This window comes from Lissotriton helveticus, chromosome 5_1 (assembly GCF_964261635.1).
Source record: "Lissotriton helveticus chromosome 5_1, aLisHel1.1, whole genome shotgun sequence".
Classification (NCBI taxonomy): Eukaryota; Metazoa; Chordata; class Amphibia; order Caudata; family Salamandridae; genus Lissotriton; species Lissotriton helveticus.
This window is the reverse complement of record NC_136065.1, coordinates 2,020,707,973-2,020,734,494: the sequence shown is the minus strand read 5'-3', so window position 1 is coordinate 2,020,734,494 and position 26,522 is coordinate 2,020,707,973. Positions and strand designations below refer to the sequence as shown.

Genomic DNA, 26,522 nt, shown 5'->3' with positions numbered 1-26,522 from the left:
TAGAGCCCACTAGCTGAAATGGTGTGGACCTCTTAACTAGAATGGCCGTACCTCTTGCATACGAGGAGTAATTGGCGAATATCGAATGAGAGGCCCACCTATTCCCAAATGCGCATGTTTTGTTGGGCGCAAAGTGTGTTTCCTGGAGGAAAGCAATGTGGATGTTATGGCGATCTAGGTACCTCAAGATGTGCCTCCTCTTCCTATGGTCTCCCAGCCCTCGCACATTCCAAGTGACAACATTTAGGCGTGTATCAGCCATGTAGGAGGGTAAATGAACTGTAGCAACAGCAGAGAGTGGAAACAGCTAAACAATGTTCAGCAAACAATATGCCATTAGCCAATCGGCCCAGGTCAACGACACCCCACAAGATAGCAGAATGGCGCAGCGCCGAAACGCCTTTGTCGATCGTGCCACCCCCCAGCCACAAATAACGCACAAACCACCCATCCCCACCCCACATCCCCCAGTCATGTCTAAGAAGCCCCCCATAGGGCAGACAATAGAGCACAGAACATCGCATGCACATGTTAAAACCAAAAACCCAACAACCATCCCGACATGTTCCCCACCCCTTCCCCTCCCCAACAGCCTCAACAGCCAGCCGCAGCCGGAAAAAGGGCAAACATTCCTCAATACAGAACCATACAATGCTAATGTCACCAGTTATTCGAACAGATGCCGCAGCTCGCCTATTGCAAGGTCGACACCTCCAAGAAGTAACCCACCACCCCCCGCCCACTGAAGCCACCCCAACCAGCCAGCACCCTAGTCCCGCCCCCCACCCAAAAACACAGAAAATAGTAAAAACTATCCAATAAACATGAATCCAAGTAAAGGTCATTGGGGAACACCCAGTAGAGGTCATCAGAGGTGCAGGTACCGCCACCCCCAGCTATCCCACTCCGCACAAGTCCACCCTTGGAGTCGCCATCCAGGGCAGAGAGGGAAGAAGGGGGTGGGGGCCTGGCATACATTACCACCTGCAGTCCAACACTCGCCCGCGGCACCCCATAGGCAGCCGCAGCCACCACCACGTTGAATGAGTCCCCGTTAGTCGGGAGGGAAGTAAAGGCAAATCAGTGAGATGCAAGAAGCGTAGCTGCAGAGAGCCAGTTGCGGCCTACTCAATGTCAGAAGCATTCAAGTCCGCAGCGTCCTCAGATCTCCTGGGCCGTTTGGGCAGAGTCTTAAGGTAGTCCTCAACCTGTTGCGGGTTGAGAAAGAAGTGTTGCGTACCCTGGTGTGTAACACGCAGCTTGGCTGGGTACAGGAGAGCATAGTCAATGTTCAAGTCCCGCAGTTTCCGTTTGACGGCAAGAAACTTCCGTCGCTGTTCCTGGACTACCGGGGTAAAGTCTGGATAAATGGAGAAGGGCACGCCATCATATGTTAGGTTCTGGTTCGCTCTGGCGGCTCTGAGTGCCGCATCTCGATCCCGGTAGTTGAGTAGGCGTGCTATGATGGGCCTCGGTGGGGCTCCGGGCTTGGGTTGAGGACCAAGAGAACGATGTGCACGTTCCACAATAAATTGACTCGAGAGCGCGTCCTCCCCCACTGTCGCTGTTAGCAGTTTCTCAATGTAGAGCTCCATTTTCCCAGTGTTGGTCGATTCGGGAATGCCCGTGACGCGGACGTTGTTCCGCCGGCTCCTCGCCTCCAACTCCTCGTTCTTGGCGGCAATCACCCTCAGTACATTGTCCATCCTAGCCAGGCGAGTGTCATGCGCCGCAGTCGCGTCATCAGCAGCCGAGATCCTGCGCTCCGCCTCATTTATACGTTCTTCATGCACGTCTATCTTTTGGGCTATGCCATCCATCCTAGATGTCAGCCGGTCTACCTTGTCGACCACCGTCGCGAAGCCCTGGCGCATCTCTTGCAGTATGGTGGCCATATCCGGGGTCAGTGGGGCCGACGTCGAGGCCACCGCAATCGGGCTTCTAGGTGGCGCCGTGTCCCCTGTGTGCCGCGTCGTCTTCTTCTGCGCCGCGCTGTCAAACTGCAGCTTGGGTTGGCGACTATCAGGCTTGCCCATGTTGCCAGCAAAGTGTGTTAGCAGTGTGACTATGCGCTGTGCGTACCGCCGCCGGAGGTGAGGCGGAAAGAGAGACAGCTCTCGTACCCTATGTGGCACAGCAGTTTGTCACCCGCAGCCAGGGCGCCAGTCAATGCAGGGCTGCACAGTGATTCCCAGCGGGGCTGTTCAGAGCGCCCAGAAGTGCAGGTCAGGATGAGAGAGTTCACCAGCGCTCCAGCGCGGGAAGCACATCTAGAGGCGTAGCGCCTAGAAGGGAGGAGGCAGGCACCGCAATAGAGTCGGCCGCTCACCAGGGAACAAGCACAGGCAGTCCCCAAGGCCGTGAATGAGGCGGGAAAGCAGTCCTTCGGCCGCGCCGACCCCCCGCTGGCGCGTGTAGCCGGTCCAAAATTGCGCCAAAACAATGTGCCCAGAATGTCAATAATGGAGCGCCTAGGAGCGTGATACTCGCGGGAGGCTTACACCGTCTCCCCTCCCGCGCAGTACTCAGTGTGCTTCACAGGCACCTCACCGCTTTACGCTCGCCGGCAGTCCCAGCGCCACAGCCGGTCGCGTTGCCCACTCAGTGCCAGAGGCCTACCTGCCTCGTGGGGATCCCCGGGCTCGCGCACGTCCAGGCGCCGGCTGCAGGCTCCGTCTCAGCAAGGCTCACGCAGCCGGGGGGTCCGCAGCTCGTAACTCCGGGACACAATGGAATATCGGCTCCAAACTTGCACCGATTGTGGAGAGTGGCCCGCCGCCCCTCCGTGGGGATTTTCGGGCAGGTGCGTGCAGGGGAACAGGAGAAATGCAGGATAATCACGCCAGGCAGCTGGAGCCTCACGTAGGTGCGGCCATTCAGCAAGTGCGCCCTCTAGCGCCCCCCGTCCTTATAGAACTTTACGGTATCTAGCTTACCATATACTTTATCTCGCTCAGCTTTTTTAAAGTTTAGGAACATTGACTTAATTTCTTTTTTTGGGATAGAGACTGCCTGCTCCGGATCAAGTAACACATCAATATTTAATAAAAAGTGATACCAGAAGTGAATGTATCTTAACCACTGTATACGTGAAGAATGGTCCAGACCTATACAATCAAGGATAATATCTTGAGTGAATCGAGTCTCTGGCTTAGCCCAAATAGAACGCCACAATAAGAGTGGCCGAACGGCTGCTAAGTCAGATATAAACTCGACCCCAACCTCTTCATGAATCAATTGAACCGAGGCGGAGGGGGGGACACATAGTAATCTCCTTAAAAACTTATTTTCATCCCTTTGGAGAGATATACCTTCACTGTGGCCCCATACACCAGCCCCATACAGCACGGAAGAGACACATCGAACATTATATATGTTAATCATGTCTGGGATGCTTCTTGAACCAAGTTTAGAGGCAAATCGAAAAATGCTGCTGGTGGACCGCAGCATTTTTGATCTAATAGTATCAAATTCTGAAGACCAAGTCCCACTGCAATTATATGTGATTCCCAAATAACAAAATTTTTTAACATGTGTCATTCTATCTTTGTCCAGAAAGAAGGTATGCTTTGTCTTTTTTGCCGCCTGGCCACATGACATGACATAGGTCTTAGATTTGTTCACACAAAGCCTCCTATTTTGAATGAACAACATAAAACCATCGATTAGACGCTGAAGACCATTCTGTGTGCGAGATAAAAGAACAGCGTCATCCGCATAAAGTAAAAGTGGGACAGGTTTTCCTCCAATCAAAGGGGCATCTGCTTGGACATCAACTGGTCATTCTTTAGGAATGTTAGCACTAACTGACCGGTGCTACTGAACTCCTCCCACATGCTGGCTGTGTTCCAAATGTAAATGTAAATGTAAATTGATACTTGTATAGCGCACTACTCACCCGCAAGGGTCTCAAGGCGCTTGTACGAATACCGCTGTGGAACCCATCCCGGCTTTCCCTGTGAGGTGTCCACTCCTGGGCACCCCCAAGGTGGAGGCCAGGCATCCTTAGCGTTGTGGGGGCCGTTGTGGAGATTAAGCAAGCTATTGCCCAGAGTTGCATAGTGGGACTCCATGATTGGAATATGCACCGAGGCGAGAATTACCAGGTCAGTGGAATGTTTGAGCTCAAGACCCGCTGAGGCAGGGAATTGAACCCTGGTCCCGGGCTAGACCTCTGCATCAGGGTCCGCCACTCTAACCATTGAGCCACACTTCTCCTATATGTACTTAAAATGTGTAACTTGTAACCGCCTACCATTTTATTGCTATTAAACTGTATAAAAGAGGTCGCGCACCGATGTTCGGTGTGCTACTTCTTACATTGCCGAAGGGTGCTGTAGGAATGTACCACCACCCCATGGGGTCTTAATAAACTTGTCTTTTGCATTTTCCAGTGTCCGTGCCAACTTCTATGCTAAGGTGTTCGAGAGTTTAGCAAGTATGTAGGCCTGATTTGAACCCAACACCACAATTGGCGACCACGAAGGGACTCATCGGCGACTCGGATGCCCGAAGGAGAGGTCGCGACGAAGGTTTGGAAACTCGCCATGGAAGCAATCGCTGCCATTGAGTGACCCGAGTCTTGGCATCCACGGTGTTTCTTTCCTTCCTTCTGATCTGACCTTCCAGGTGGCGCCGGTCCTCGACTGAGATTCTGATCTTGGATTGTCGTGTAGTGCCGTTTTGGCTGATTCGATCACAGAACTTGGCAGATGGATCTTGGACGTTTGAAGATATTTGGTAAGCTTCTGATTGGTGAGGTAGTCTACTGACACTTACTATGGCTTTTTGAATTTGAATTTGAATTTGTTGAGTTAGCTAACATTTGAATCTTTGAATTTGATTTATATGTGGAGTGCACCACACATAGGCAGGCATGTAGGGATATTTCTCTGATTTCTTTGATTTGAACGGCACACCGTGTATGAAACACATTAAGTGCCATTTTACGTAGTATCACGTTTTCGTGGTATTTGTGAACATGCCTGTTTTCAGCACGCTCCGAGGAATGTGCTGCTTTGAGAATGGTACCAATTATCGATTAAATAAATCACAGCCGGCTCCCCCAGAGGGGACTCCAAATCGTGAGATGTATGTAAAATTTGGCATTCCGACAATAATGTATAGCACATTATGGCACAAATACAGTAAAGCCGATCGTGAATTACAGTGGCCACTACATGGGTCATTTGATTTACGAAAGGTTCAGTATGTGGAGCAGTGTTTGTTTCAGCGAAGGTCTAGACAAGATATGTTTGATTGTGTGCGTATGTGGGAGAAAGAGGTGCGTGAACGAGTGAAGCGTGAGGAAGCCTTGGCGGAGAAGGTGCAGCGGAAGGCAGCACGTGACAAAGCTTTACAGCTACAGGAGAAGGAGTTACAGGAACAGAAAGAGAGGGAGACTCGAGAACACAATTTGCAGGTTAATGGTCAGTTTCCCATCCGGCGTCCTCTTTATCCGGTCCTTACTAATGAAACAGATGATTTTTCATTACTAGATCGCTGTCCGCCTCCGTACGTCGCACCTACGGCTCCGAACAAGGACTCGGATGAGGACGATCAGAATGCACAACGTACAAGGTTATCGTCGGATCGAACTGCGGAATTGCGTTCGTTTGCACGAAAGTTAAATGTTAATTCTGTAACTGTCTCTGACATTAGTAAGCAAATGGAAGAATGGTCCGATAGGGAGAGGTTGTATTTTTTAGATCACTTTGGTGATGAGGTTGTTGAACGATTTAGGAGGTGTTCTACGGAATTAGAACCGAAGGATATATCCAAGGGTCGCGATAACTTTCGTAAAGGTCTCTTTGTTCTTTCAGTTGCGGATGAATTTTTCAAACGTTTGGTTCAGCTACGGAATGAGGCGACACGACTACGGGAGTTGGAAAAGTCAAAGGGTCCGCCTGCGTCCGGATCGACGGAGATATCCAAAGAATGCTCTATCTTTGGAACAGATAAGATCGCCGCGATTAATATTAGGCCTATGCGAGAAGCTGCGCCTTTGTATGTCCCTCATAAAGGGGATGGCACAGATGATGATAAAACATCTAAAGACGCCACGGGGTATTTCATATATAACTGGGTTTATACGCCTTGGAATAGAGCAGATGTTATGGCGCTTAAGAATGCTTTGCCTGATCCCCGTAAAAATCCAGCGGCTTTCTATGAGAGTGTTGAAAGCGCGATTTCATCATGTATTATGACGTTAGTTGATATTGATCTGTTTTTTGGGCTAATATTGCCCCCTGATATGTGGAGAGCGATTCGTAAGTTTGATGATCCCACGACTCTTGGGGGAGGTTGGAAAGATATAGTTCAAGCTGACTTAGACAGGGAACCAGCATGTAAGCCTTGTCAATTAATATTGGACCTTCCAGGGTGCATACTAAATAAATTAAAAACGCTCGTTCCCGCTAAAAAGATTGATTGGACCATATTAGCCTCTTGTAAACAGAAAACGGATGATAGGTTTCAGATTTCTTTTCTCGCTTTGAGGAAGCGTTCCATGATTACAGTGGACATCATTGACAGAAGATACAGGCCGACATTTATTCGTTGACAAATATGTGGCTAATCTCCTACCGGAGATTGCAAAACGATTAAAGACGAGTGAAAGTTCGTGGACCACGGCAACCCCTGCTTCTTTATTGACTATGGCTCAATATTATGAACGACAGGAATTGGAGGCAAAGGAAAGTAGCGATAAGAAAGCAAAGGATTTAAAGACGAAGGTAATGTTTGCCCAGGTGCAGGCTACGAGGGGAAACAATCGAGGGGGACGAGGATCGTACAATAACGCTCCTCCTCCTCGTTCCGACATATCTGTGAGTCAGTGTGCATACTGTAAACAGTTTGGACATTGGATTGCAGATTGTCCATTGTTTCGAGAACAGTGTAATTGGAGGGGACGAGGAAGTGGTAGGTCCAGGAATAATTATGGAGGACCGAGAGGTTATGGGACTAATGATCGAGGAGGTTATGGGACAAATGATCGAGGACATTATGGGACGAATGATCGGGGAGGATATGGAGCAAGGGGTCGTGGTCAGACAGATTATAATACATTCGATAATCGCAATCAATATCAGATAAATGAGGGTGGCTCTGTTGAACAACGTGATGAGCGCTATGCATAGGGTTGTGTAGGATGGGGTGTGGAATCGGTTGAGGTACCGGTTGATCAAAGGGGTCCATACATAAAAGCACATGTTTTGGGTTCCACTGATCAATTTCTGGTCGATACAGGAGCTACTCGTAGCGCTTTGTCCAAACACTTGGTTCCAAGGGCTCCCCTGTCTGGCGAGGTAATTACAGCTATAGGGTTCGATGGAACACCTACTTCTAGCCCATTGTCTCAACCTGTTGCATTTCATGTTGATAAATTTGCTGCCCCTTGTCCCTTTTTGCTGTCTCCAAATACACCAGACAATATTATGGGACTCGATATGTTAAAACATTTCCGAGCTACTATTCGCTGTGCCCCAGAAGGAGTGCGGGTTGTGTTGAACGAAAATTATCCAGAAATAGAACGAGTGTGTCTTCTCCATGAATCTGAAGTATTAGCCTCCCTACCAAAATCATTGTGGGCCACTTCTGATACTGATGTAGGACAGATGAGTATTCCCCCGGTACATATTACGGTAAAGGAGGGAGTATCTCTGCCACGTGTCCCACAATATAAAATTTCGAGAGAAGGTGAAATTGCTTTGATACATATTGTGAAAGATTTGGTTTGGGCAGGAGTAGTTGAGGAAGTCCCCTACAATGTTTGCAACAGCCCAATTCTACCGATCCTTAAACGAGATACAGATGCTAAGGTTTATCGTTTTATTATTGATTTAAGGGAGATCAACAAGATAGTAGTACCTCAGTACCCGGTGGTGTCTGACATCACCACGTTGCTTACGTTGGTTCCACCGACGGCAACTATTTTTACAGTCATCGATTTGAAGAATGCCTTCTTCTCGATTCCTTTACATCCTGACAGTCGATATCTATTCGGTTTTACATTAAATAATAAATCGTACAGATTTTGTCGAGTTCCTCAAGGCTATACTGAAAGTCCTAGCATTTATAGTCAGGCTTTGAAAAGGCAGCTTGATTCCTTTGAATTACAAGATGGGGTGGCTCTTATTCAGTATGTGGATGACATCTTACTTGCAGCAGACACACAAGAACAATGTGAGAAAAGTACCCTTTCCTTGCTTTTCTTCTTAGCCAAAAATAATCATAAGGTTTCGAAGAAAAAGTTGCAGTATTGTAGACCCAAGGTGACCTACCTCGGTCATCTTTTGTCTAAGGAGGGCCGTGCATTAACACCAGATCGAATTCAAGCAGTTTTAGAGACACCAGTTCCCCGCACTCAGAAAGATGTTCGTGCCTTCATAGGTCTGACGTCTTTTTGTAGGCAATGGATATTGGGTTTTTCACACATTGTTAAGGCCTTGTTGGCATTATTGGCTAAAGATACACCGATTCCCATTGACTGGACGGATGAATGTCAGAATGCTTTTGAACAATTGAGACAAGCTCTTTGTTCTGTACCAGTGTTAGGTACACCTGATTACACGAAGATCTTTACATTGTACGTACACGAGAAGGATGGGTGCGCATTGTCAGTCTTAGTGCAAGCACACGGAGACAAACAGAGACCTTGTGCATACTTCTCGGCGGTACTCGACCCTGTGGCTCGAGGATTGCCTGGATGTTTTCGAGCAGTTGCAGCAACAGCAGTAGCGATACGACAAAGTGAGGGAATAGTTCTGTCACACAAATTGTTGGTGTTAGTTCCCCATGCGGTAGATGCGTTGTTGAATCAAACGAAAACACAGCATCTAACTAGCGCCCGCCTAACAGGATATGAGTTAACGTTGTTGGCGCCGCACATCACACTAAAGCGATGTGCGACACTAAACCCTACTACTTTACTGCCGGATCCTGTTGCTGAGACCCAGAAGGAAGAACAACATGACTGTGTTTTTCTGACTGAGGAACAGACAAAGGGTCGTATCGACTTGCAGGATACACCATTTCCAGATGTAGATGGGGAACTGTGGGTCGATGGATCGTGTGTGAGGTTACCAGATGGTACGACTTCCGCAGCTTATGCGATCACAACACTTAAGACAGTGGTAGAAGCAGCACGAATACCCCAGAAATCGGCCCAAGCAGCTGAATTGATAGCCTTAACGAAAGCATGTGAGTTAAGTGCTGGGCTATGTGTGAACATTTACACGGATAGTCGTTACGCTTTTGGAGTAGTGCATGATTTTGGCCTACTCTGGAAGGAACGAGGATTCTTGACTTCACACGGAGTACACATCATGCATGGAGAATTGGTACGCGATCTCCTAAATGCACTATTATGTCCAAAGAAAGTAGCAATAGTCAAATGCAGTGCACACAAAAAGGTGACGGACAGAATAGGACAAGGCAATGCTTTCGCAGATCGCATTGCGAGAGAGACCGCTATGCTACAAAATAATTCCCCCATGTATGTGGTGAAATCACAAGCTGAGCGGTGGCATGATGCTAGAGAAGAAATATTAGATATACAGAGGTCAGCATCTGAAGCAGAACTTATGAAATGGGCCACTGAAGGAGTGTTGGACGATGAGGGTTGCTGGCGGAGTAAAGATATGGAAAAATGGAAATTACCTATGGCCTATTTACAAACAATGGTGCAAATGACACATGGGCTGGCACACATTGGAGCTCTTGCAATTACTAAATTGCTTACACGGGTTTGGGAAAATCCTGAAATTTCTAGTACGGCTAAGAGAGTGGTTCAGACCTGTTTGATATGTTTACAGCACAATCCTGGACAAGGGACTCATACTCCTAAAGGAGGGTTCGTTCCACCTACTGCACCATTCGAAGTACTGCAAATGGATTACATCCAGCTAGAGCGCTGTAATAACCTCAAGTATGTCCTAGTGGTGGTGTGCGCCTTTAGTAAATGGATCGAGGCTTACCCTACGAAAGACAATACAGCATTGACAACAGCTAAGGTGTTACTCAAAGAGTACTTCCCGCGCTATGGTGTTTGTAAATTTATGTGGAACGATAATGGTCCTCATTTTATTGGGAAAGTAGTGGAGTACGTCCTGAAAGGATTGGGAATCAAGCAACGATTCCACGCTGTCTTTCATCCGCAATCAGCAGGTTTGGTAGAAAGATACAATGCAACTCTGAAGCTGAAGCTAGCAAAGATTGTGGCATCCACATCTTTGAAATGGCCGGATGCTTTGCCTTTGGCATTGCTGTCTATTCGATCAGTGCCACATTCTCGATCTGGTCTTACACCCTATGAAGTGGTGTTTGGAAGGCCGATGAATATTTGGGGAGTTCCTAAACCTCGTTTGATACATGATGTACCTTGTATAATGATGAACGATTATTTGGCACGATTAACAAATGATTTGCTTTCTATTCATCAACAGGTTCGAGAAGCGCTCCCTGATAACTCCACTGGTGAGGCTCACGATCTTCATCCTGGGGACCACGTGATGGTCCGCGTGTTCGAGCGATCCAGCAGTTTGGAACCGAGATGGCATGGCCCTGAGCAGGTGCTGCTGGCGACTCGGACCGCAGTAAGAGTCACCAACAAGAAACGGTGGATTCATTCCAGCCATTGTGTTTCTCCGGATCTGGTGAGCCCTGTGGTGCTATCCGACTACAGAAAGATTTTGGATGCAGAAAAGAGCCCAGCTGTTACGTCTGATGAATTGGAGGGAGCCTTCCCGGACCACACTGTTTCTGATGGAGTGAAGTACAATCTACGTCCCAGGAAATAATTTCTTTTTTGCATTTTTGAAACTGGTTGGTAACCGCTCTGAGGTTTGTGAAACGGAAGCCGGGAATATCAAGGGGGGGGGATCAGTTCTGTCCAGTGTAGCGACACCCGTCTTGAATCTCGGAGAACAAACCAACGGCAGCCTCAGTCCAGAACCATCGGTTTTATTTTTCCGTTTAGGGTTGCTCTTGAAGATTATTGTTTTGCGAACTATGGCATCCCTTTCGACACGAAAAGGGAGAATTCTTGGTGCTGTTTTGTTTGTCTTGACCATAGTGGTGATCGCAGTAGTAGCTTGGACTATAGAACAATTGTTTCCTGCACGAGAACACCTACTGCCCACGACTCCAAGCCCATCTGAACATTTTCATTTTACTTTGCCTTATCATGAAGAGAGACATAGACAGACTTATTTGAATAACAGTTTTATTCAGATTTTGCATCATACTCACAACATGACCAACACATCAAATTGTTGGGTATGTGGAATGTTGCCCGGACATCAGAAGAGGGGAGGAACTCCACTCATTCCTCTCCCGTTTTCTCATAATGGTTCTTGCAACGCTTGGTACACTCTTCTTTTCACTTTGCGATGGCCAACGAAAGGTGGACTACTCTTTCGATTGAACAAGATATGCTTTAATGACAAAGATGGTTACCCACAAGCTGAAGGAACTAAATTTGAATGGGAAGAGTATCGTCCGGACAATGTTTCTGCACCTCGTGTCTATACGAATCAAAGACTTATAAATGTAACGAGCTTACATGTGATAACGGTTATTGACACAAAGGCAGATCTGTGTATTAGAAATAAAGGTACAATCCCTGTAGGCCGCAGCGAATGTAATATTACACTTACCTTTGACACGCCAAATGGAATTGCATTTGTAGCTTCACATAATACATATTTCATTTGTGGAAATAAGGGATACCATCGTCTGTCATTGGGATGGTTAGGAACATGTTACATAGCTTTTGTATTGCCACCTGTATTTATTGCTCCTCCTATGCATCACAATGATTACGTTCTGTATCATGATTTCGTACTAAACAGAGTTAAAAGAACATTAGATCTTGATGGAATAGACCAAACTGATACCACTTTACAGCAATATGTAGATTTCAATTTGGGTTTATTTTCATTTGTAGGAGCTGCACTGAATAGCAGAAAGATAAGGCGGCTTACACGTCTGGTGGAAGCCGTCGCTAATGAAACTGCCTCTGCATTAGGGAATATAACTGAAGAATTGCAAATTACCAGAATTGTGACGCTCCAGAACCGGATGGTTCTAGACGTGATATTAGCTGATCGGGGTGGAGCATGCCGCATTATCGGAAGTAGTTGCTGTGTGTATGTGCCAGATGATTCACCTTCCGTGTATGACTCAATTACGAAACTACATAAGATAGCTGCTGAGATCCACTCAGAAAATGGAACATGGACCTTTTCTGGTTGGTTCTGGACCCTACTCAGTACTTGGGGTTGGAAATTATTAACTATTGTATGTATTTTCATTGGAGTATTGTTTTCCCTTTGTCTATGTATTTAATGTGGCCCAGCATTATGTTCTGTATGTATCACAGCCTGTATTCCGTCCAAACGAGCTATTGTTAAGCAAGAGAAGTTGACCACCGACGAAGTGCTGAAAATAATGGCCATCAACATTGATGACGAGAATTCTGATTACGTTCATTATGAGGTAGCTTTTGCTAAACGCTAAAAGGGCCGTCTGTCGTGTTTTGGCAGCTCCTGAGTTAGCGTTTAGCACAGCTACACGGCCTTTTTCGTTAACTTGACCAAAACGAACGGGGGCCATTTTGAATCCTTCTGGCTTCCATTTGCTATGAACGCTGCCTCGTGGTCAGTGTGCCCCTTCGTCCTTTCTCGTCACCCATGGTCATCTATTCTGCTCGGCAACAGGCTATTTTTAGTACTGGTCAAGCGCACATGCGCACTATGCATCAACTGGTCATTCTTTAGGAATGTTAGCACTAACTGACCGGTGCTACTGAACTCCTCCCACATGCTGGCTGTGTTCCAAAGATGTCCTTATATGTACCTAAAATGTGTAACTTGTAACTGCCTACCATTTTATTGCTATTAAACTGTATAAAAGAGGTCGCGCACCGATGTTCGGTGTGCTACTTCTTACATTGCCGAAGGGTGCTGTAGGAATGTACCACCACCCCATGGGGTCTTAATAAACTTGTCTTTTGCATTTTCCAGTGTCCGTGCCAACTTCTATGCTAAGGTGTTCGAGAGTTTAGCAAGTATGTAGGCCTGATTTGAACCCAACACCACAAGCTGTCTGAAGAGAGAACAGGCGAAACCGCTATGGCGGTGGGTATGCTCCGCTGCATGAGTCGCGGTACCTACCGCCTGGCCCCGGCGGGCATCACTGCCAGGGGGCATTGCATTCAGCCAATGGCAGCGATGATCGCTGTGGCATGATACAGATTTGAAAATCGCGGTATGTGTGCTCCGCTACCGCGGAGGCGGTCATTGGATGCTTTTGAATGATGCACCATCGTGGTAGCGCACCCCGGGCACCCGCGGTGCGTCACCGCCGTGGAGCATTGCATACAGCCAATGGCAGCGATGATCGCGGTGGCATGATGCAGATTTGAAAATTGCGGTAGGTGTGCTCCGCTACCGCGGAGGCGGTCATTGGATGCTTTTGAATGATGCATCATCGTGGTAGCGCACCCCGGGCACCCGCGGTGCGTCACCGCCGTGGAGCATTGCATACAGCCAATGGCAGCGATGATCGCGGTGGCATGATGCAGATTTGAACATCGCGGAAGGTGTGCTCCGCTACCGCGGAGGCGGTCATTGGATGCATTTGAATAAGGCAGACCCGGACAACCAATTGGAGCAGCTTTTAAGCTTCCAAACGATCCCAGGGGACTATAAATCTGTGGGAGTGAGCCTCACATTTCCACTGCTCACAGAGCCTGCTGCCTGGGACCCTCTCCTGCTGCTGCCTCAAGGGCCTGCTGCCTCACTTCTCACTTCCAACACAGGTCTGCCATATCCACAGAGATGTCAAGGACAGATAAGATCCGTGCCAGTCCATTCACGAGTGAGGAGCTGGATGTCCTTGTGGAAGAGGTGCTGGCACAGTACCCACGGCTGTTTGGTGGTCCCAATGTTGTGGTAAGTCACCATGAAGGGAGCTGTAGGGTAGGGTGGTGTCAGACGTGTAGTCGTCATGCTGCAGTATATGCCTGGGGATGTGGGGTGATGACAAACACTGACAGACAAGCTGTCTCCAGGTCGAGGGAGTGTGTGTGTTGCAATGTGACTCTTTCCTAGGCCTGTACTCCTATGTGTGAGTGGGGTGTGTTACAGTGTCAGGCATACAGACCCAACGGTTGTTAGCCATTTAGATGCCAGGACAGTGAATGTTTGTGAGGAAATTTCAGGGTGCCCCTGTAGTCAGAGTCAGTGTGACCCACAGAGTAGGTTCAGTGGCTGCACAGCCAAACGTTGAACATCAGCCCGCTTACCTGCTACAGTTGCTTCACACTGAATAGTAGATATGCCCCATCAGTGCCCTGTACAATCTCTGACTTACACACTGCTGTCGATGCATTTGTGTTGAGGCAACATGCATTTGTGTGAATATCATGGAGACTAGGAACCACAATGTGTGCATGCATTCACTAATGTTTATGCCATGCAGAGTGCCCTTGTGAGGGTACCCCCAGTTCTGGAGGGAGGGAGGTTACTGTGAGTCCTGAGTCAGTGTCTGGCTGCTGTACTGATAGATTCTGACATCTGACATTGTGTAACTGTTCATTTGCCCTTCTTTACTCTCATACCTGCAGCTCAAGGTACACAACGTAAGGCCGTGTGGAGGGCCATAGCAGCAAAGGTGTGAGCCCTGGGGGTATCAAACAGACGACACACACACTGTCACAAGAGTTGGGACGACATCAGCCGGCTGGCTAAGCAAGTGGCAGAGATGACCTTGGGGATGCTACCACGCACAGGGCATTTGGCACGGCGCACCATGACTCCGCTGATGGGACGCATACTGGCAGTGACCAATCCAGACCTGGAGGCACGTCTGAAGGAGCATCAGCAGCAAGACAGAGATGGTGAGTATCTGGGGAGGGAGAGTTTGTTTGGGAGTGGATGCATGTGTACAGGGCCTGTGGCAGCGGTGACACATGTGATGTGCGTGTGTTGCCATGCTGTGCTATGTGATCTGAGTGGCGACTGTGATGTGTGCCTGTATGAGGCATTGGGCCACCATGGCCTTACTGTGCTGCTCCTGCCTGCAGTTCTCAATCCTTGACAGATTTATTGTGGCCACATGGTCACTCTTCATTGGGATGGTGTGGGGAGTCCATATTGTGGCCAACTGCAGTGTCCACTTAATGAGTGTGACACCATGTCTGTCTACTTTGCATGCACCATGACGGTTAAGGCCCACACATCCGACGACAATGTGAATCCTGATTGGCACATGGTGCTTGCTATGGCCTAGTTGGCATTGTGGCATGTGTAGTCAAAACAGGTGTGTGTGGTCCCCTCTGGTTCCCTGTAGGGCTGTCAGTGGTGATGAGTGTTGTGGCCACATCATGTCCATGGGGCAGGTCAATGTGGGGTGTGGGCACTCCATCCACGGGCAGGGTGTAGTGCTGTGTGGCATCGACATGCCTCACTCCTGGCAGTTTGTCTGCATGACAGGCACTGTTGTGGTCTATATAGTGTGTAGCTGTACAGTGATTGCAGGGTGTGGTGGTTACCATGTAGCTCTAGGCCTCTACTGTGCTGCATTGATATGAAATAGTGTGACCAGATGATGACACTTACACAACCCTGTTTCTCTCACTAATGCAGAATCGCAAGACACCACGGCAGAACATGATCCAGAAACAAGTGGTGGCGAGACCAGCACGACAGCGGCAGCGGAGCCAAGTGAGACTGAGCCAAGTGACACTGAGCATACCAGCGCATCTGAGGGTGACACGAGTATGCAGGAGGAATCCGTGGCTGAGACACAGAGTACCACTTCATCTGATGCCAGCGGGGATGCATCCATGTTAGCAGGCACAGGGGATGGGGAGTCTGCTGCAGCATCTGACACCCAGCGGCCAGTGCCCAGCCTCCCATCCACTTCCTCTGGTGCTGGCCGTATCCGTGTTACTAAGAGGGGACGAGTGACATTCACACATGGCACCGCTGCCCCTGCACCTGTCCGCCCTGCTGCCCTCAGTGCAGAGTGCGTAGAGCTCCTGCGCCAACTTTGCGTGGGCCAGACCGCCCTGCTCAATGCCTTCAGTGCCCACGAGAACAAATTAGGCCAGGTGATTGCATTCATGGAGGGCATACACTCTGACGTGGGTGGGCTGCACCGTACAGTCCAGGTATTGACAGTCACGTCAGCCCTCCAACAGGCACATGCTCCCATTGCAGCTCAGGTGCCTGTGATGACCAGCCATTCAGTGGCCACATCAGATGACAGTGACCACTTTGCACCTACGTCACCTAAACGATACAACACTAGGAGCACACGTCAGACCCAAACCAAACAATCCCGTCCACAGACTCCATCCCCAAAGAAGAGCCGGGACCCCCCAATATGCACAGACAAGGGAAAGTCACAGAAGGGCAAGGCCAGAAGATCATTGTGGCAGACATCAGGCTCACATGCTGCAGAGGCATCACCAGAAATTGACTCTCCTATGCCCACAGAGGATGTGTGGCATGTCATGGGTACACCTGGGGAGAGCACAGGGACACAACTACCCACCACATCAACCCCAAAACAAAGTACATCGAGGCAGGTGGAGGAGAGCCCTGTTGTGACCAGCCCAGTCATTGAGGCAGAGGAGAGCCCTGTTGTGTCCAGGCCAGTGATTCAGGAAAAGGAGGGCAGTGTTGTGACCAGCCCAGTGATTAAGGCAAAGGAGGGCAGTGTTGTGTCCAGGCCAGTGATTCAGGAAAAGGAGGGCAGTGTTGTGTCCAGGCCAGTGATTCAGGAAAAGGAGGGCAGTGTTGTGTCCAGGCCAGTGATTCAGGAAAAGGAGGGCAGTGTTGTGACCAGCCCAGTGATTAAGGCAAAGAAGGGCAGTGTTGTGCCCAGGCCAGTGATTCAGGAAAAGGAGGGCAGTGTTGTGACCAGCCCTGGCAATAAGGGACAGGAGGGCACTGTAGACACCACCCCTGGGGGAAGTGGGAAGGTGGGCACTGTAGGGGGTATACCTTCCAGAGAGGGTAAGGTGGTCCAGAGGCATAGCCAGCCCAAGCGTTCAGCAGGATCAAGCACATCACCAGAGGGAGTGCCAGTGTCTGCCCCTGATGTGGGACAATTCGTGTGTGTGCCTGTTGTGTCACCACCACTTCCCATCAACACCAAGACAGGGAAGCCATTCCATGTTCCCAAAAAGTGGAAGGGCACCCCTCCAACCTCTCCCACCCACACTGTGTCAGGGGTGTGCATGACTCCACCTCCACATGCCACTGTGCCACCTGATCCACACAGCCCTCCACCTTGCAGGCCCTCTGTTATTACCACATCACATGGGCCTCTGTCACCCCAGTCAAGTGGGCCTGCTGTCCACAAAACACAGCCAGGTCCCAGTCCGCATGACAGCCAGGAGTGAGTTGTCAACACACTCATGCGCCTGTGCCCCCCACAAGTGTGCTAGTCAAGACCATTGTTTGCGAGCTGGTGTGTTGCTGGCCCTGTTGGTCTGCTGTGCTGTACTCTCCCCTGTGCAGCCTCTCATGTACTTGCTGTCTCACATGCCATGGACACTGGGCCTGTTGGTCTGCTGTGCTGTACTCTCCCCTGCCATGGACTCTGGCCCTGTTGGTCTGCTGTGCTGTACTCTCCCCTGCCATGGACTCTGGCCCTGTTGGTCTGCTGTGCTGTACTCTCCCCTGTGCAGCCTCTCATGTACTTGCCGTCTCACCTGCCATGGACAATGGGCCTGTTAGTCTGCTGTGCTGTACTCTCCCCTGCGATGGACTCTGGCCCTGTTGGTCTGCTGTGCTGTACTCTCCCCTGCCATGGACTCTGGCACTGTTGGTCTGCTGTGCTGTACTCTCTCCTGTGCAGCCTCTCATGTACTTGCTGTCTCACCTGCCATGGACACTGGGCCTGTTGGTCTGCTGTGCTGTACTCTCCCCTGTGCAGCCTCTCATGTTCTTTGCTGTCTACCCTGCCATGGACTCTGGCCCTGTTGGTGTGCTGTGCTGTACTCTCCCCTGTGCAGCCTCTCATGTACTTGCTGTCTCACCTGTGTAATGGACAGTGGCCTCCCTGTTTGTATTTGAACTGTGCATAGTATCTTGCTTTTGGTCATCATTATGTGCCTTGCTGTTGACTACTATTGTTGTACTGCTACATCTTAGCAATATGTGAATAAATACAGTTACTCCTGGTGTGTCTTTTGTCGGTGTCGTTGCTGAATTAAGTACTTTTGGTGTTGGCAGTTGATTGGCTGTGCACATGGTCTATGTCTCACTTCAACAATGCCAAGCTCTTAGCAGGCCTCATATTTTAACACAGAGGTGACAGGGTCTTCTGTCCATACTGTACCTGATGATGGTGTAATCTGTGAGGGCTATTGTACCTGTGGTATTTGTGCTGTGCATGTTTGTGGGGTGTGTTATGTGGTTGTGTTATTCATGTCTGTGTGCAGCTTTTGTGCATGGTATACACACACTGCTTGTTGTGCATGCAGTGCTGTATGTATGTGGCACTGCCATTGCCTGATGTGCATTCCCTGTTGTCATGTGGTGTTTGTTGATTGGTGTTTAGTGTGCCTCTGTGTTTGCTTTGATATGGCAATGTGGGTTGTGTGATATGTGTTTTGGTGTGTGTGTTTTTTCCCTGAATGCTCATGTTCTATGCTCATGTTGTGTAAGGGTTCCCTTTGCCTTTCCCCAGTTTGGCTGACAGGGTATGTATGTTTGTGTTAGAGTTCAGTATGTGTTCCTGTGGTGTTTGTGTGTTGTTGTTGTGCATGCATTTTTGGTGGCAACCCTGTGTGTGTGTTGTGTTTGTGGCTACACTCAGGGTGTGTGTTTGTGCGTGTGCGTATGTGCTGGCTAGGATTGTATACCCTCTGTGTGTGTGGCACTGATGATTTTTGATCCTTGTCAGCCACTGCTGCAGTGTCTGTCTACCTGGTTGTGTGTTGCGTGGTGCAGTGAGTGTGTATTGTGCTTGTTGTTGCAGTGCTTGTTGGTGTGCATGGGAGTGCACGGGATGTGCACCTTGCCTGTGACTTGGTGGGGTGTGTTGCAGTGTGATTTGGGGTAGTGTATCCCTGTGGTGTTTGTGCCCTGCCCATGCCTTGGAGTGGCCCTGTCTTCTGCATATTGCACATGTGTGGACCGCGGCGGTGAACGGGACGTTGCTGCTGGTCGACGGAGGATTTGTGTGCGGAAGATGAGTGGTGCCATGTTGTCAGGTGGGTGATGTGTGTGTGTGTCCTTGTGGATATGTTGTGACCCCGGCAGGGTGTCTGTGTGCTGCTTGGACCCTGAGCATGCCTGTGTGTTGTGTTTGTATGGTTATGTAGTTGCTTACCTGCGGCGGCGTCCGCGGCGGCCCATCTGGCGGTAGTGTTGGGGGAGGAACATCACCGGATGCATATGGTGGCCTGGGTTCATGGCGTTCAGGTCCGGGTATCGTCTGTCATGCTCCGCTGTCCAGTTTCCGCCAGCTCAGGCTAGGCGGGGTCTCCGCTGCGGTGCGTCGACTTGTTTTGGCCATCCTAATATGTGGAGCGGGCGGACGTCATTCGGCACGGCGGTGTGTCTGAATTCAATGCCATCCCGATTTGCATGTTGATGATGTACCCCAATAACTAATATAGTTATTGGGGCAGCCTTCACTGGAAGCATTCTAACAGACATGGTAGTAACCATAACATGAACAATGAAAATATGTCAGACTAGATAGGAGGTTGACATAATGCTAACACTTCCGCACATGTCTAAAACTTCACACTTTGGAATAGAAAGAGATAAAAGAATCTGCAGGCAAGGACTTGATAGGAATAGAAAAGGTCTCAAAGGGACTTGTCATAGTGTTCACGATAGGTGCAAGAGCAGTAGTAACTGGAATATGGAGTAGCAGGTAAAAGCAGTACAACTCCAATGGTCAACTCAGTCCTACTACGATATATATAATACAGTAATTTTGAGCTAGATATACAAATATTGTGATTAAAGAGATTAAAATAGTTTGAGGCTGCTCTTCCGATGAAGAGATTAAGCGTGTTTGTAAAATAAAAGAGCTAACAAGGGCTCAAGTCCTACAAAAAGAAGTGGGGGGACTAACCTAATTAATCAGTATGCAAGTGGCATCACAGCGCGTGACATCACGGCACGTGACATAATGGCACATGAGGCAAGTGACATCACAGGAAGTGGCATCACAGGGAGTGGCATCACAGGAAATGACGCTCACGTATATATTTTGCAGGCCTATCATGAGTACAGGAGTGGAATAGTGTGGCTCACTGGTTAGAGGCAGCAGGCCTGAGAGCAGAAGTCAGCCCGGGACCAGGGTTCAATTCCCGACGCGGCAGGGTCATGGACCTTGGTCAGCGGACTTGATAATTCTCGCTTCGGTGCTTACTCTAATCAGGGGTTCCACTCGGCAACTCTGGGCATTAGCTTGCCTAATCTCCACAACGGCCCCACCAATTCCGGGGATGCCTGGCTCCACCTTGGAGACTCCCAGCAAGGGACCATCCCACAGGGAAAGCCAGGACGGGTTCCCCAGAGTTATACAGCGCCGGGACGCCCCGTTGCTGGGGCAGCTGTGCGCTTTACAAGTATACTACATTTACATTTACATTTACATTTGAGCACATTTCAAGTATACTTGCAAACCCTCCTGATTTAGGCAGAAGATTCACACTTTAGTAAGCTTCACATAAACCAATGTTGCCTTTTGTCAACGTAAAGCTTCCTCTACCCATAGTGTTTAAACAGAACAAATAGTGATATTTAAATTAATATAACGCCTCCTCAGGGTGATTGAAAAGTAAAAGATAACCAGATTTACAAAAAATGCAAGGTGTGAAGCGTTTATTGTAGAAGTTTATAAGTTTGCTAAAAAAACAGTAAAATAAGAGGGTTATAAATCAAACAAGCTGTGCGCCTGGTCAGGTCGTGACAGAGTGTTACATACCCTTACTCTTAGAATCAAACACCCTAGGGATAGGCAGCCCTACGACACCAAGCTGCACGCTATAGTAAGAGAAATTATTTTCAAACTTTTTGAATAGGTAGACAATTATTTGCAAACAGGTGTGCTAGTGACCACCCACACTTTAACTACAAATCACTAACCTGCCACTTTTAATTCCACCACGGTCTCCTCCTATAAGGATCCTGATCCTGCATCAAGCGTACACGAGTATTTGCCGCTGTGAAGAAGTGACGTTGCGTATTAGCGAGGACACATTGCCAAGTTGTATTCCTCCTTTCATAAGCACTGTCTTCCTTTTGTCACCTGTCATCTGTTCTCCGTTCGAGTCCTGGCCTCTCCGATGTAAGTGAACGGTGTCATAGTAATGGCCCCGGTACCATCTGATGGTCATGTTCTTGGCACTGATTGGATGTGAGAGGAGACACAGTAATACAGCATCTTCCCCGGGGAGGACAACTACGGGGTGGTCTGGCCCAATGACAGAAATACTCACTATATTAAAAGATGAGAAAACAAATCATTTCATAACATGATTTTCGTGTTTATTTGTATGCAACATTTTCCTAAAATAATTTACAAACTATAAGGTACAATTCCTCTTTACACAGAGAAAGGACTGGGCACATTAAACATATTTAGCAAAAACAAGCAGATTTATTGGAGTAGTAGCAGGGGGAGACCAAGAAAACCTATATCTTAAGGCTTAATCTAGGTGAAGAAGAAAGACATGAACCTGGAGCCATTTCCTGCAGCAGAGCAGGTATGCTTGGGTTCTCATTTGTAGAGAAAGGGAATTTCAAAGGATGGAACTCTCTTAAAGGTAAAACGTCATAGCTCACACCGTTGTACACACCTTGATAACTCTTCATTTCCTTGTCCGTCCTTCAGGAGTTTAAATGGTATTTAGATGTTTCTAAAGCAAACTTCCTCGAAAACAGGCATGGTGAGTATCTACATGTACCCCCTTTTTAAATAACCAGATCCCCTCCTCCTTTGAGTCCGAACTCCCGTGATTAACAGAAAGGTGCTCTATAGAAACCAGTTAGCTTTACCCAATCACAATCCTCTCCCACTTTGTGGAAAAATTGTACACTGTTCCTTACTTCCCTTAAATATCATAATCTTTAATCATAATGAGGTTCAAAACATTAAAAAAAATTATTTACTTACTATTTTACAAACCACACACTATATTCTCTATGCTCAATATCATGACTCTGAAGAACATCGTTTAATAACTGTGCTCAAGACTATTATTTAAAGTACATCACCGTGATAGATTTCCTGTGCCACAGTCTTTAAGGTAGAAGAATAAAGGGGTGGGGCAACAGAATGAGTTAGTCTGATTTAGTTTAGCTGTTTGGCAAAGTCTATTGTCATCACATAACACACACACAACTTGCACATAGATATACATAGATGCATAAACAGAAAGGGTTTTTTGGACAGTGCTTTTCAACCGTTGTCTAATGTGATTTAGCAGGCTTAAACTGGTTAACAGTGTTGTCCATCACTGCTGATATTAACTCAGAACATTTCTGGGATGTAAACATGATAAAAAGGATAATGTTACTTACCCAGTAAGTATCTGTTTTTGGCAGATTCACATGCTTTGCATACTCCTGCCGTCTAGTGTTGGGTCTGGATGATTGCTAGTTGTTTTTCTTCGAAGACATCTTTCCTAGTCACGAGGTAAGGTGACTCCTCCTTTCGGTGATAGTGCGCATGGTCATTGACTCCATTGTTAGATTGTTTTCCTGCAAGAGGGTGAGAATGGAGTAAATAAGTGTAGTATAGAAATGTCCATGCACATAAATGTATAGTGAAGAACTGCAACAAATACAGGTACGAGGGAGGCTGGTGGGCGCATGTGAATCTACAGCTTTATATGTCAAAAACAGATACATATTGGGTAAGTAACATTATCCGTTCCAGGCATGTGTGCTGTAGATACACATACTTTGCATTGACTACAAAGCAGTATGCTAACACATTTACACAATAGTGTTTGGTAATTGTGTGTGGTGTAGACGATGTAGCTGCCTTACACATGTAAGCTAGAGGAATGTTACCTAAAAAGGCCACAGAAGCCCCTACTTTGTGAGTGGAATGCTCTCTAGGGGTTATGGATATAGTTCTTTTATCTTTAGCTTAGCATGTCTGAATGCAATTAACAATCCATCTTGCAATACCAGATTTAGAGATGGAATTGCCGTTGTGAGGTGGGAAAAATGCAACGAACAGTTGTTTTGTTTGGGTAAAGTCTTTTGTTCTATCTATGTAGTATAATAAAGCTCTTTTAACGTCAAGCATGTGAAGAGCGCGTTCGGCTACACAATCAGGTTGAGGGAAAAAACTGGTAACTTAACCGATTGGTTTATATGAAAAGCAGAAACCAATTTGGGAAGAAATTGGAGCATAGAACTACTCTCTCTTTGTGTAGCTGAAAGAAGGGTTCTTCTTAGGTTAATGCCTGTAGCTCACCAACTTGCCTCAGTGATGTGATCGCAATGGGGAAAGCAACATTCCATGAGAGAAATTGCAAGGGGCTCTTGTGCAATGGTTCAAAAGGTGGACCCATGAGCCTTGTGAGAACAATGTTGTGATTACAAACTGAGGCAGGAAAAATCATTAGCGGTATTCCTCTCCATGAAAGTTTTGATTACTGGAAACCTGAATAGTGACATATGTTGCCTATTCTGCAAATACGCAGCTACCGCTGCAAGGTGCAAACGAATAGATGTATAAGCTAGTCCAGTTTGCAGTAAGTAACAGGTCAAAGATAATGTTTTGTATAGAAGCATCTAGAGGATTGATTTTGTTGTTATTTCAGTATACAACATATCTTTTCCACTTTGCTGTATAGCAAGCTCTGGTGGAAGGCATTCTTGCTTCTTTTAGAATATTCATGCAGTCTGGTGGTAAATTTAAATAACAAAACTCTATGACTTCAGGAGCCAGATCGCTAAGTTCAGTTCTTTGGGATTTGAATGTCTGATTTCTCCATGAGTCTGTGTGAGGAGACTAGAGGTGAGGTGCAGCTTTTGATGTGGAACTAGTGACAGCTCCAACAGAGTGGTGTACCATGGCTGACGGGCCCATGTGAGAGCTACTAGAATTAGTATGAGGGATGTTTGCCTGAGCTTCCGAACCAGACAGGGAGTGAGCAGGAGAGGCAGAAAACCATAGGCAAATATCCCTGACCAGTTCATCCATATGTGGGAACCTGGAGCTTGGAGCCGCACATTGGGAGTTTTGCGTTTTCTGTTGTGGCGAACAAGTCTATTTGTGGGAATCCCCATTGTTGAAAGAAGGGAAGGAGAACTTGGGGATGAAGTTCCCACTCGTGAATTTGCTGTCTCCTTCTGCTGAGAAGGTCGGCAATTTGATTGTTTATTCCTGGGAGGTGTTCTGCCAGAAGAGAAATCTTGTGATGGATCACCCAATTCCAAATGGCTTGAGCGAGTCTTAACAGTTGGAGAGAGTGTTTCTCCCCTGCTTTTGCACATAGTACATTGCTGTCATGTTGTCTGTTCGGACTAGGACAGTTTTGCCTATGAGGTGAGTTTGAAAAGCTTTGAGCCCTAGAAAAACTGCTAGAAGCTCTAGATAGTTGATGTGAAGGCTTTTGTGCTTGTTGTTCCACAGGCCTTGTATTCTGTATCTTGGAGATGAGCACCCCAACCGGTCAGAGATGCGTCTGCTTTGAGCACGATCTGTGGACTAGGGTCGATGAAAGGCCGTTCTTTGAGTTTTGTAGGTTCCATCACTGCAGAATGAGATGGGTACGGCCGTCTACCAACACTAGATCGGTTAACTCACCCTGCGACTGATTCCAATGACGTGCCAAGCACTCTTTTAGGGGACTCATGTGAAGTCTTGCATGGGGTACAATTGCAATGCAAGATGCCATCATTCCCAGCAGTTGCATGAACACTCTGGCTGGTAACGCTTGGTTGGACTGAAACTGTAGTATGATAGCTTGAATATTATGAATTCTGGTCACATTGGGAAAGGCTAGAGCTTTGACAGTGCCTTGAGTTGCTCCTAGGTAAGACTGCATCTGTGACGGATGCAGGTGAGATTGTTGTGCTTTGACCGTGAAGCCTAGTTGAGAAAGTAGGTCTAGTGTTCGCTTTGATGAGATAGTTGTCTAGATAGGGAAAGACATGAATTTGCTGTCTTCTGAGATGAGCCGCGACTATCAATCAATCAATCAAGACATTTATAGAGCGCACTACTTACCCGGAGGGTCTCAAGGCGCTTGGGGGGGGGGTGCTGCTACTGCTCGAACAGCCATGTCTTGAGCTTCTTCCTGAAGGAGAGGTGGTCTTGGGTCAGGCGCAGGTCGGACGGGAGGGAGTTCCAGGTCTTGGCGGCCAGGTAGGAGAAGGACCTTCCTCCTGTTGTCGTTCTTCGGATGCGGGGGACGGCGGCGAGGGCGTGACTGGCTGATCGTAGATGGCGTTTGGGAGTGTAGAAGTTGATGCGGTTGTTGAGGTAGCTCGGGCCTTGATCGTGTAGGGCTTTGTGTGCGTGGGTGAGGAGGCGGAAGGTGATTCTTTTGTTGACGGGGAGCCAATGCAGGTCTCTCAGATGTCCGGAGATGTGGCTGTATCGTGGGATGTCGAGGATGAGTCTGGCTGAGGTGTTCTGGATCCGCTGGAGTCTCTTCTGGAGCTTGGCGGTGGTTCCGGCGTAGAGGGCGTTGCCGTAGTCCAGTCGGCTGGTGACGAGGGCCTGGGTGACCGTCTTCCTGGTCTCGGTGGGGATCCACCGGAAGATCTTCCGTAGCATGGGCAGGATGTTGAAGCATGACGAGGAGACGGCGTTGACTTGTCTGGTCATGGAGAGGGAGGAGTCCAGGATGAAGCCCAGGTTGCGTGCGTGGTCTGTCGGTTTGGGTGTGGTGCCCAGGGCGGGGGGCCACCAGGAGTCGTCCCAGGAGGAGGGTGAGGCGCCCAGGATGAGGACTTCCGTCTTGTCTGAGTTCAGTTTCAGGCGGCTGGTCGTCATCCACTCGGCTACGTCTTTCATCCCTTCGTGAAGGTTGGCTCTGGCGGCGGCGGGGTCGTTGGTCAGGGAAAGGATCAGCTGGGTGTCGTCAGCGTAGGAGATGATGTTGAGGTTGTGTTGGCGTGCTATGGCCGCGAGGGGGCTCATGTAGACGTTGAAGAGGGTGGGGCTCAGCGAGGATCCTTGAGGGACGCCGCAGATGACTTCGGTGGCCTCTGACTTGTACGGTGGTAGCCGGACTCTCTGTGTTCTTCCGTCGAGGAAGGAGATGATCCATTCTAGTGCCTTCTCCTGGATTCCGACGTTGCTGAGGCGCTGCACTAGGGTGCGGTGGCAGACAGTGTCGAATGCCGCGGAGAGGTCTAGAAGGATGAGGGCCGCTGTTTCTCCGTTGTCCATTAGGGCTCGGATGTCATCGGTGGCAGCGATGAGGGCGGTCTCGGTGCTGTGGTTGGCTCGGAAGCCAGACTGTGAAGGGTCGAGGGATCCATTCGTCTCGAGGACTACTGCCAGACATT

The 26,522-nt window shown here is 48.3% G+C and overlaps 1 protein-coding gene across 1 annotated transcript in view; it reads right to left on the bottom strand.

Moving 5' to 3' along the window:
• Positions 1 to 26,522, bottom strand: part of LOC144756197 (uncharacterized) — a 168,318-nt gene that overhangs the window by 56,284 nt on the left and 85,512 nt on the right. The window lies entirely within an intron of this gene.